Raw genomic sequence first — 12,583 nt, 5'->3', positions numbered from 1 at the left:
TGGGTGAATTTAAAAATAATTTATGTTGTAGAATGACAATTCGCTACATTCAATTACCCACCATAGACTCCAGTCAGTCAAAATGACTATTTTAAACTGTAGGCATTAATCAGCGATTCTGCCGGTGACGGAGAGATACATTCTAGGTCAGGGGAATCCCCATGACCCCAAGATTCTCTTCCCATTACATCATGAACCACGTGACCGTGACCATATGGCAGCGCCGTAGACGACCGTACAATCACTCTTCTTTTTTCTCCGCATCTGTGGGGATGAGGTTTTAGCGGCTCTGCTGGATCGCTTGTCTTTTTTCCTGTCCGGGTTTCTAGCTTGGGTTGTTGCTGCTGCACGGCTGCCATTTTCCTGTTGGTTTCCTCGCGTTTTGAGTCGACTGTGCGGTGGTTATATTCAGAATTTACCAGCATAGAACCCGCATCCGAGATACATTGTCGTAGCTGCGTGCGGGGTTTTTGCGTGAAGTTGTGTGTTTTTCACTGGAGTTCTGAGCCTGAGATTTTCTTTCAGAACCATCAAAATCGCTGAGACTGACTGCGTCACAGCAAGGTCGCGCATCTAGTAAACAAATCGGTTAAAGTGAGTTGCGTGTTTGGCATGAGTGGAAAGTCCTCACACTCGGCTACTGGTGCTTTGCGTACCGGGACGTCAAGTAACCCCTGGAGGCTTTCCTCTTGTGGGGTCCGTTGCGGGTCCCTTCGTGGACCCTTCCTTGCACGGCACAGGGTTTGCCTCCGAGTTGAGGGCTTTGGTCGACGGACTGTCGGGGCAATTGCGTCCCTGGCAGGCCGGGTAGATCAGATGCAGTCGGAGCGAGCTGTCCCCACTGCAAACATGAAAGCTTGTTTGCATTCAAACACGTCTCTTCTGGGGAACCCCCGTTTCCAGCCGCGGCTCTTCCACTATTTTTCGGGGAGGCCGAGGCTCAGGCTAATTGCACCAGGCCTCCTCTGTAGCCTCAGGCACTGAATGCCAACGGGGTGCTGGCAGCCAAGCCTCCGATTTCGCGGCAGGGCTTTCAGGCCAGGGCACACGTTGACCCCCCTACCTTTAGCCAGCTAGGGTTCGTCACGAGGTAACGGTACAACGGTAAAGAATTTATCCTTGTGTCCGGTCTCCGCGGTGGGTTTTGACTCCCTTCTTACCGACCCAAGGGCGTCTCCAGACGGAATCGACCCTGTCATGAGACGCACAGTCGAACACGCTCCCTCTCACATATTTAAAGTGAAAGGAGACGCAGTTCGATCATGTCGGATACAGCCGGTACTCCGGGCGGCCCCTCAGAGTCTTCCATCCATATGACTCGGTGAGCCACGCTTTTGGGGTGATGCGGAGTATCATCGATCCCAGTGATACGATGTAAATACCCCCACCGTTGATCCTAAGGCGACCACCTAAGATTGCTTCAACGCTTATGGGATCACGGGCGTCAGGATCCAAAGCAACCCTGTCGGCACATCTCTCCCTGTCCGTCTGAGTGCGGAGTGGAGCGCGGAACACGCAACCGGTGTTAATGGGCGGACGTTTGTCAGCAGCGGAGGATGTAACGCTTAAGGCCCCCGGGTGGGGAAAACATTAGACAGCCCTGAGGGCAGAGTTGCTTAAGCGCATTATTGTGCGTGCCCAGGACTCTGGAGACCTTGGAGGCAGAACGAACCAGCCTCCTAGACCAGGCAACATTTTTACTGATGGGCCACCGCACATTTACGTGTGACCTGGCTCTCTTGGCCGGGACCACTACTGCGCTACGAGATGCGGCCTTAGATGTGGGGTATGTCCCCACCTCAGTGATGCACACTGGACATCCTCCACTCCCTTTGTTCAGGGAATGGTGGGTAAGTCGCAGAGCTTCGGAGTGCAATGAATCAGAGGGTTCAGATCGAATCCGCTAGTGTTGTAGGTCTCAATCAGGCGTCAAAACACGGAAGCAACTCAGTAAAAAACAGGTTCCTTTAATAATCGTGGACTTTCCAAAGAAAACGTTACAGTACTGTTACAGGATGTTAGTTCACTGGAGTCTGCCTAGCACCTGATTACTTACTCAGTTAAAAACAGATGGTATCAATTACCACTTCCTGTCATTGCATATCTGTACATAAGACTTAAATAACTAATTAACTATAAACTTGGCATGTAATAAAACTCTGCTAAACTAAATAACAATAATTATAGTATTTTTCAGGTATGTGAAATGTAGTTGTATACTGAGTTAACATATCATTTATTTCTACATACTAACTTTTTAACACTAACTACATTTACCATAATCATGTCATAACTGACTATCCAAGATGACCATCTTGAGAGTGCCAGACTAGCCAGTTGGCCCTGCCAAGGGCAAGCGGAGGGCACCCAGAGCACAGAAAACACAATGCCCTAGGGCATCGTTCGCTAGCCATAGTCAGCCAGGAGGCAAGCGCTCATAGCCTTCCATGGGAAGAAAGAGTAGTGGCTCCTCACCCTCCCTGGGTGGACATCTACCCGGCAGCAGGGGAAGCGTGTTTGACACTCACCTCTGAAATGGGGGGGGGGGCAGGCATGTGTTCGATGAGTGGCCAGGTCACAACTTAGTGACTACTTCAGGCCTTGGGGAATTCACCTCATGGGGGAAGGGAGCACCCCCCCCCCTCGCAACTGCCGAACCCATGGCCACATATCCCTGTCGTACACAGATTGCACCGGTGTAGTCCGGTTTGGAGACAGCGGGTGACTGATCCCTGGACTAGGTGGTAACATCCTGTTATGGGATACCGCTGAAATCTCCATTTCCCCCTGTCAATGCCTCCCCTGTTGGGCACTGCCAGGGGACTCAATCAGACAGGAAGTAGCAGTTTGCTGGGAAAAGGCACTAAACAGCCTAGCCAAATGCCCTTAGTGTCCCTCCGAGAACTAATGCAGATCATCGGAATGATGACCTCAGTTCAAAGGGTCGTTCCCCAGGCCGCACTATGCAGCCGCTCGGTATAACGCTTTTTATAACGCCAACCTCTCCTATGGGAACTAGATAGGTGGGTTTCGTTCTCGAACCAAGTGAAGGAAGCTCTGCCCTGGTGGTCGTCACTGGCCAACCTTGGACAGGAAGGCCCGTTGGACCCGCTCGCTGCAGGTGTGACTCTGGTAACAGATGCCTCCCCCCAGGGTTGGTGAGTGCATCTATTGGGCCAACAAGCCCAAGGATATGGCCCCGCATTAGTTTCGGGACTACCATATAAAGCAGCTCGAACTGAGAACAGTGTACTTAGCACTACCACGATTTCTACCCGTGGTTCGAGACCACAGAGCCCTGCTCCGCACAGGCAACACATCGGTGGTCTCCTTCTAGAACGCATTCCCCATCGTTGCCAGTCCTAGCAAAGCAAATCCTCCTTTGGTGCCTGGAATACAATGTGGAGCTAACTGCACACCACCTTCCAGGGGTAAGGAACAGTCTGGCGATGCCCTTTCAGGACGGCTCCGTCTCCAGAACATGGCGTGGCTGATACCCCAGTGGGTAGCCTCCAGGCTGCAGAACGCCAAGCTTCTGACGTACATAACACTTCTGCTAACTCCAGGAGCCTGGGCCAGGGTCGCTTTGCTAACCCCGTGGACCCACTTAGTTGTGTATGCCTTTCCTCCCTTCCCGCTAGTTCACTGGAGAAAACTTCGACAGGTGCACACCTGCATATTATCATGGGTTGCACCCAATTGGCCAAGCAAGACCTAGTTCCCACTTCTGTTGGAAATGCTAGTCGAAATACCAGCAGTGCTTCCAGACTTACTGGACATGCCGTCCCAACCAGATGGTGCACTACCAATGAGCCCAGCAGGTATCACTTACATGCATAGAGGCTCTCAGTAGACCCGCACATACAAAAACCTTATCTGAGCGGGCTGCCAACGTCCTGGCCAGGGCGAACAGGGATTCCACCAATGCAACCTACATTTCTAAGCTGTGAGCATACACTGATTGGTGTAGCAGAAGGGAGATTGATCCATACCATCCCTCTTTTGGCCAGGTAGCAGGCTCCTTCGTCCATCTGTTTGACAAAGTGGGTTTGTCCTACGCAGCGATCATTGGCTACAGGTCGGTCTTTTCCCCCACCACTTAAAACGTACGGGAACAAGACTAGCCGATTGTTCTATTATTAGGAGACTATTTACTGCTTTCCGGACGCCAAGTCCCCATACAAGGGAGCCGCCCAACTGGGACTCCTCGGCTGTGTTGTCTGCTCTAAGCCGACCACCCTTTGAGCCTCTCCAATCAGCAACACTCAGATTTTTGACGTGGAAAATAGTCTTCCTTCTGGCCCTCGCCTCAGGTAGGCGTCAGCCAGAGCTGAGGGCATTGTCCTTCTCGGATGATGTACCGCCGTTATGGACAATCATGTTGTGCTAAAGACACAAATCGGGTTTCTCGCCTAGAACCAAATCCCAGGACACAATCCTCACCCAATCGTCATCCCCCGGCTGGCAAATATTGTTGGTCCGGAGGATCAGGAGGAATTGCTTCTCTGCCCGGTCCGAGTGCTGAGTTGCTACAAGAACCATACCAGGTTTTCTAGACGGGGAACCAAACACATGTTTTTGTGTTACGGCCTTGGCAAACAGGATAAGCCTGCTTCCCCGACTTCCATCTCCAGGTGGATTACTGTGACTGTACTGAAGGTCTATAATACACTATCTTCCTCAACACAGACCTTGCAGAGACACCTAGTACGAGCACATGAGGTCCGTGCGATTGCTAACTCACTAGCACTAGCGTCAGGCACCCCCTCGAACACATTCTGAGGGCAGGCTTCTGAAGAACGCAGAATGTCTTCATCAACTACTACCCAAGAGACACCCAATCTATTGAGTAGGGTCTCTTCAGGTTAGGCCCCGTCGCAGCAGGTCAGGCTTTGATTACCGACCCAGCCCGAACGACCACAGGGGCCCCTGCGCATAGGCGATAAGTCAGTCACGGCATTCTTGCGGGCAGATTGTCTGTACCACTAACACTTCCGGGAAGCTCCCATGTTTCGCTTCTTTTTTTCGACCTATGCCCTCATGCGAACCATTTCGGTCCTACTTCAAGCTTATCACCCCAGAATTCGGCTTGGGTCTAGCTTTCTCGGGCACACTGAACCCTGTCACCATAGCAGCATTGGCTTCTTGCTTCTGGTACAGCACAGGCAAGGCAAGACACCACCCTTCTTGGGTCTTAACTAAGGTTTTGAGTTTGTTTTCATCCCGGACTGGGAAAAGACTTTCATCATTTTTTTTTCTGTTTTTTTTTTCGGAAAAAACCCGCCACCTATCGGCGTCTGACTGTGCCTACAGTTCAAAATAGTCATTTTGACCAACCAGAGTCTATGGTGGGTAATTGAACGTAGTGAATTTAGGCGAGGGTTCTCCGAACCCGCCTATTCACATAGTTCATCATAGACTCCGGGTCCCCCCAACAACCCCACACTTTCCGTAGCATTGGTCTAAGACCTCGATGTCAAGAGAAAGAAACCAGAGTGATTGTACTGCCATCTACGGCGCTGCCATATGGCCTCAGTCATGTGGTTTGTGACGTAATGGGAAGGGAAACTTGGGGTCATGGGGCTTCCCCTGACCTAGATTCTATCTCTCCGTCACCGATAGAATCGCTGATTACTGCCTACAGTTCAGTCATTTAGACTGACCGGAGTCTATGGTGGGTATGAACTATAGTTCAGAGAACCCTCGCCTAATTCAAAACTAATTAATGTTCCTATATTATATTATTTAACTAGGTATGTGCTTTTGCTCACTCTTTCTACACTTTTCCTATACACTACTGTGGACAATATTTATATTCATCCCCCAAAAACATATAATTGTCTCCTTTCTGATTCTTCTGACTTTAAAGCAATATAAGCATGTGGGTAAATTATTGTTTTCATTGTATACTGTTTGTGAAACCATTTCTTTCTCACCATATGAATGACACTGGGTAGACGTGTGAGCAATTTTACAGTAGCTGGATGCAAATCAAATACAAATCAGCTTTGGTGTGTGGGTAGGCGAAAACGACACAGCTAAAATGATATGGTATAAGTAATAATTAATGTTACAGTGAAAATGGCATAGGCGGTAATAATGTCACAATGAACAAATCTGAGAGAGGTCCACATGTAGTACCTAGATATGTAATATCAAAGCAATTGAACTTTCGGTTTATAAAAATAAGTCGAAAATATCACTTTTTACGATAAATGACAAAAATATTCATCAAAATTAGAGAACTAAAGATATCATCACAAAATGAACAAATCTGAGAGAGGTCCACTCAAGGTACCTACGTACCAAGTATCAAAGCATTTGGACTAGCGGTTTTCAAGAAGACGTCAAAAATAGCATTTTTGACCAAAAATGACAAAAATATTCGCTATAAATAAGACAATTGAACATATCCACACGAAATGAACAATTCCGAGAGAGAACCACCCAAGGTACCTTCCTAGAAAGTTTAACAGCTACACAGTTTGTGTTTTTTAAGAAGAAGTCGAAAATGTAAAGTTGACGGCGGCAGCAGCGACAGCGGGCGCCAGATGCCGACGGAAAATCAGTAATACTATAAGCTCCGCTCGACTTCGTCGACAGTGGAGCTAACAAGAAATGAGTTTCCTCTTAGCAATCATGATGTAGTTCGAAATTAATATCTGACAATTTGGTATTTTGGACACAAGCCTAGGAACCTATGGTAAAAGCAGCATAATATAGCCAAAATGGCAGCTATCCACTATAAATACAACCATCATTTTCTTGAAAAATTAAGCTGGTGACCCCCAAATATTCTTTCAGGAAGCCACATCGGCTTTCAAGTAGGAGGCCTTGCTCAAGCTGTGTGATGAGGCGGTCGAGCAAAATTCTAGCCAGGATTTTGCCTGCAATCACAGTCCCTCTATCATTATATAGATAGATATGATAGAGGAACCGTGCTGCAATGGACAACAGCGAGATTCCGTGATGATTGACACAGGCTTGGCGGTTTTCTTTACGTTTGTAGAGGTGGATGATGGAGGCATCCTTTAACCCTTATGGACATTATCCCTCTGTCGGGGAGAGTTTTGCTGCGTACCTTTTGCGTATTATTATTATTATTATTATACATGATAGGTACCCAAGAGCTCATGCATACATCAACATACAAAAACGTCTTTTTAATAATTTTTATTTGCATAATGAACATATTAGTACATATTAGAATATAAGTTTATAAAATAGTAAAATTAATCTCTTGAACATGGTAAGGCACATGGTCAGGAAAACTTTTGCTATTAAAATCTGTTCAAAATAGTAAATACAATTAAAATTATTTCGCTTTGGACTCGATTTGTATTTAATATTTATCCTCAGATGGCTCACTCGTCTCTTCTCAGCTTCTCATCATTCTTGTCTATGAGTGTAGTTTCACACATCTTCAATTTATAAACCCCATGGACTGAAAAGACAAAATACAATGGAGATTAAGATGAGGTGCAAGAGGAATCTTAAAAAGTAAACTGATAAGCTGATCCTGGTAGTTTGGCTTGCCGGATTGCACGATAACTGTGTATGCTTTGCACAAGAAGTCAAAATTCAATGTGGATGTTGGTGGCTAGCTGATAGTTGGTGGCTCGATAATGCTGGTGTTGGTTAAATAAAGGTGTTTTTTTGTAATGTTTTGTACAGTGTATAATGGATAGTTAAAACGATTTGGCGTAACCTCGTTAGACCCTACAATATCATTTCCTGTGTCCTTGTGGGTATTTTGACTGTAGTGCGCAATAGATTGGTCTGGTGTTTTACTGTTATGTGAGACAATGGTGTTGGTATCCATCGAGGGGATACACATTCCATACGAGGTAACTATGGTTTGCTCTTCGGTGGCGCTGTCCAACGCGGGGATACGATTGTGAAGTGATGTATTTGTGTGGTCCTGGGAGATCAAGTCCAACGCAGGAACACGATTGTGAAGTGATGTATTTGTGTGGCCCTGGGAGACCAAGTCCAATGCGGAGACAAAATGTTTATGAGGGGGTAATACAATTGAGGTATCGGTGATGGTACTGCTGGGATCGTGATTAATGTCCATCACTACTATTTTGTATATTGGTACGTTGTTGTCATTCCTTTGTTTTGTGTGGGCAGTCCTTGGCTGAATGTGTGGCCTTGACTTTGCATATGAACAAACACGGGCGGAAAATATGGTACTCTGTCTCACCAGCCTGGTTTTGATGATCACTCCCATGCCTGCACTGCCCCTTTTTGAAGTTGCCACAGTAGCGTGTCTGATCTCTTATGCTGCTAGTCTGCCTAGTAAAGAGACATCTTGCCTTAATATGTGAAAAGTCACTGTTTCATTCTTGTAAACCTCTCTCTATTTCCTTCAGTACTTCGGCATGGTAACTGCGGACTTCGCTCCAAATATACAACTCACACAAGTGCAGTAAGTCAGTAAGGTGGCGGGCTCTTAGCTGTTTGTTTTGTTCAGGCTCTTGGTGAAAGATGATGTAAATTTCGCCCCTTGCCAATGCTGGGAGGGTCAGTTGGTTGTATGGCAACTCATCCGTATTTGAACCATGTGTAGCCAGTTTACTTGTAAACTCATGGGGCCATGGAACTATGTACAACACTTGATCAGTAGACTTTCTTGCAGCACCTGATTTTGGCTTCTTTTTATTTATTTTGGGGTGAAATACATCATAAGCTAGTTTCCTACCTTTTGTATCGGTGGTTCTGGTATCTCCATTGGAATCTGAAGATGATGTTGTTGACTGACCAAATTCAAAATCGGTTGAGCTATAGGTTTCTACCATTTGCAACTTTTTCTTTGCTTTATGCACTTTTTCTTTACACTACTGTCTTTTTTATGTCAACAATGTTCACTTTGGATTTAGAACTGCATGTTTTCTTGGCTTTGCTTTTGAGAGCTTCGTTTTTGGCCATTTCTGCCTCGATTTGTAATTCAATTTGCAGTTGTTCGTTTTCTTGACGAAGAGCCTCCAGCATATCTTTTCTGTCCTGAGATGTTGTTAAACTCCAACTATGGATCAGTTTGCGTTTCAGTTAACTTATCTTGTAGTGGAAACGATGTGATGCATGCTTCGTCCACAGTCAGCTGGCATCGGTGTCGCTGGGTGAAACCAAATTTGCCGAGTTCGCAGTTTTTCGCCAATAAAAAAATAACTAAGGCAAAAACCCACGGTTTTTCAGCATTTTTGTAATAAAGACATTATTCTCTATCAATAATCCGCCCAAAACAGGAACATTTCTACTAATTCTTGTGTTTTTTTCGACGTTTTTCGAAAAAACCTGCGATTAGGCTGCAAAGTAGAACATTCTGGAAGGGGTGAAGCGGAATTTAGAACGTAAAAATAGAACGCGTATTTTGACCTCTACGTGTCCAATGGCTGGACACGGATACGTTTGCGGTTGTTGCCAAACAGCCCTTCATCCATCGTCAAGCATCAAAATGCTATGTGCCTCCATTTTACGCCACGACTCAAAACAGTCTTTTTTGCATGACGTGTTCATTTGTCTCAATAACGTTTCAGTGCTGTCGCTGTCGTACTCTGAGTCTTGCCGATATCATTTTTGTTCAAATTCACGTACTTATTGTCGAGAAAGCTCGAATTTTCAACTAAAGCTAATTTGCATAACACTGTTTTTTGGCTGAGCCGATTTGGTTCAAACTTGGCAGGCAAATCACACCTTCACTGTAGTTAGGTTGTAAAATCTGAACACAAATTATGGCCCACCGTTTTTATGGCAATAGCCAAAACGGTCATTATACTTAGTTTGGGTGTAGGCAAAAATATACTGTTTGTTTTTTCTTATGTCTATTTTCATTACTGAGAAAATTTACCTCAAACGACTTTTAACTCCTCTGTGATACTTAACGGGTAGGTCGTACCGTCACTAATTGGAAAAAATCATGGCCCACCACTGTCATTGCAACAGCCAAGAACTGATTTTTGAATACTTTCGCCCCAAATTTATTACCTCCTACCAGTTTTGTAATTATAGCCGTGTTCAAATGATCATGCTTTTTATTTTGGCTACAATGCCTGCACATCAGTAAAAGATCACCGGCGCCGACATTTTTACACTGTAACAACATAATCCCAAGGCAACTTTGAACTTTGAATGAACTGTAAATGCTGCCTTCAACTATTGCAAAACGGTTGGAAATAATAAATTTACCAGCAGAACACGTCCTAGCAATAAAATATAGTGACTTCTAAAGACTGAGTGTTTTTTTGGCGAACTTCGTATACGATGGCCGGTGCCTACCGAGGCAACAGCCGAAAACATGTTGCTTGTTTTTTGAGCAGAGCCGATCGCCAACTAGCCTACCGGCTTGTTTTAGTATAAGCTAGTAACAACTTGTCAATAATTATGGGATGATTTGTAGGCATAAGATTGTTATGTGAACTTCGTTCATTAATGGAATCCTGTGCGATGATGCTATTTTCAGGGCCTAACTGATTCAGACTTCTATATATGTCCTGGGCTGTTTACTAGTACCAACCTACTTACTTGTCAATGTCTAGCCCTGGTCTAACTGTTATATCCAGCCCAGACAACGTCAGAATAGTAAAAAAAAGTCAGCTAATGTCAGTTGCCCGTGCCATGAGAGCCGGCCACAGAAGCAAAACAATCTGTCAGCCTTCGCCGCCCACAGCATCGATATGATTTTATATTGTATAGAAATGAACACTAAATGCAGCTATCCCGGTCAGGAATCAAATCACCAATCTTAGAGGTCGGTAAGTGAATGTTGTCAAGCTCGAGTTTGTTTTAACGTACAGCGACGTGAACATTATTGCTACAATTTTTGGCTTGAACATGTTCTATATTCAACAACAACGTACCTGAAACAAAAGTAACCGTCCGATCTAAACGACCTGCGTCTATGAAAATCGAGTTTTATCTCCCTTGCGTTTGCGATCAACAGAAAGTCGGGGCCAATCTACCATGATTGTTTGCTTATCATCAATTCACAAAGGACAAAAACTTTTTAAACGTGAATTTAATGACAAACGTTTTTGAAACGAATCAATGTTCTGGTTATCTCTGGAGCGACTACAGTCTTTGGAACAAACTTGAGGGACTGTAAAATGCAATTTATGGAACACGACTTATAAACGCAATTTACACGTGAGTTTCCCAACAAAGGTTTAAATGTTTTAGTTCTTGATGTTGACGTTTGGTCTTAATATGACTAGCAACATCGCTCTAGACTTGTATCAAATTTACCACCTTTTCTTGACATATTATGATACTATACTAACTGCTGACATCAACATGAATGTGTGAAGAACCATTGGTGAAGATCTCTTGAGTGGTGTAGAAGGGAAAAGACCTAAAAGGCTGAAAAACATAAAACCCTGAGTTTTGTGTACATTGAAGTGACTTTACACTATTGGAGTTACAACAATTCAGACTGCAGTCTTACATAAGGATCTTGGTTAGAGAAATAGTGATCTAGCTACACAATACATCAGTCTGTCTTTTGGTTACTATTCAAGTGTGAATGAAGTGAACTGAGTAATATTTCTGTCCATTACCAAAAACAAAGAAGTCGGAGAAGACAGGGACAAGGGAACAAAGATGGCTACCCAAATAAAAAAATTCAACGAAAGACAAAGAGGGCCAAGACAAAAGAAATAAACAATGTAACAAAGTTGTTGATAATCTCTGTACTTGTATACCAGATGATTCGGAGGGAATACAGAATACCAGTATGTATGTACTTTCTCCACTACCAACAGTGACATCCCCCATACCTGAAGAAGACCGTTCAATCAGCATTAATATATGTGTTATGAATAATGACATGTGAATCCTAGTCAGCTATGTAATAATGAACACAACAAGCAAAATGGTGACAACCAAAAAATCAAAGACAAGACCAATAAGAGCTCTTATAGTTATTATGCAGTTGCCAGAGGAGGGGAATGTGGAGTTTTTAAAAGCTGGTTGGCAGCTGGCAGTCAAGTTGACGGATATAGCCTTGCTTACATAAAAGATTTAATTCACTGGATGATACCAAGTACTATTTACAGCAACATGGTGCACCTGACATTCTTCATGAAGATAAGGAGACTGACCCAATTCTAGAACCCCCAGAAAAATGTGAAGACCAACCAACTGATGTTCAAACTACCAGTAGTTACACCCGTCCTAAAAGAACAACACAGCCCCCAAAACATTATGGAAACTTCATCTATGACAACAAATTTACTACAAATGGAGATGAAACTCTTGATAAGATAGATGAAATAATCAAAACTGATGATGATCAACCACCTGAACTTGGTGGTAATAATGAAAGTAAAGTTTTACGCCATGAAGCCTGTGATTTTTTTGACGGGAAATACACGACAACTCCAACACAGCCAACAAAACAGACAGTTTCCAATCATACAAATATTCTTCCTGTTGAGAACATGAATATAACCTTGATAGGATTATCTACAAAAATAAAATCTTTACATGACAACTGCACTGATGTCAAGTCAAGTGTTCAAGTTCAAATGGAAGACACAAGAAAAATCTCTCTAAGCAAAATTCTGACATGGCTGAAATCAATAAA

This window comes from Saccoglossus kowalevskii, chromosome 6 (assembly GCF_978046115.1).
Source record: "Saccoglossus kowalevskii chromosome 6, keSacKowa6.1, whole genome shotgun sequence".
NCBI lineage: Eukaryota > Metazoa > Hemichordata > Enteropneusta > Harrimaniidae > Saccoglossus > Saccoglossus kowalevskii.
This window is presented reverse-complemented; position numbering follows the sequence as displayed.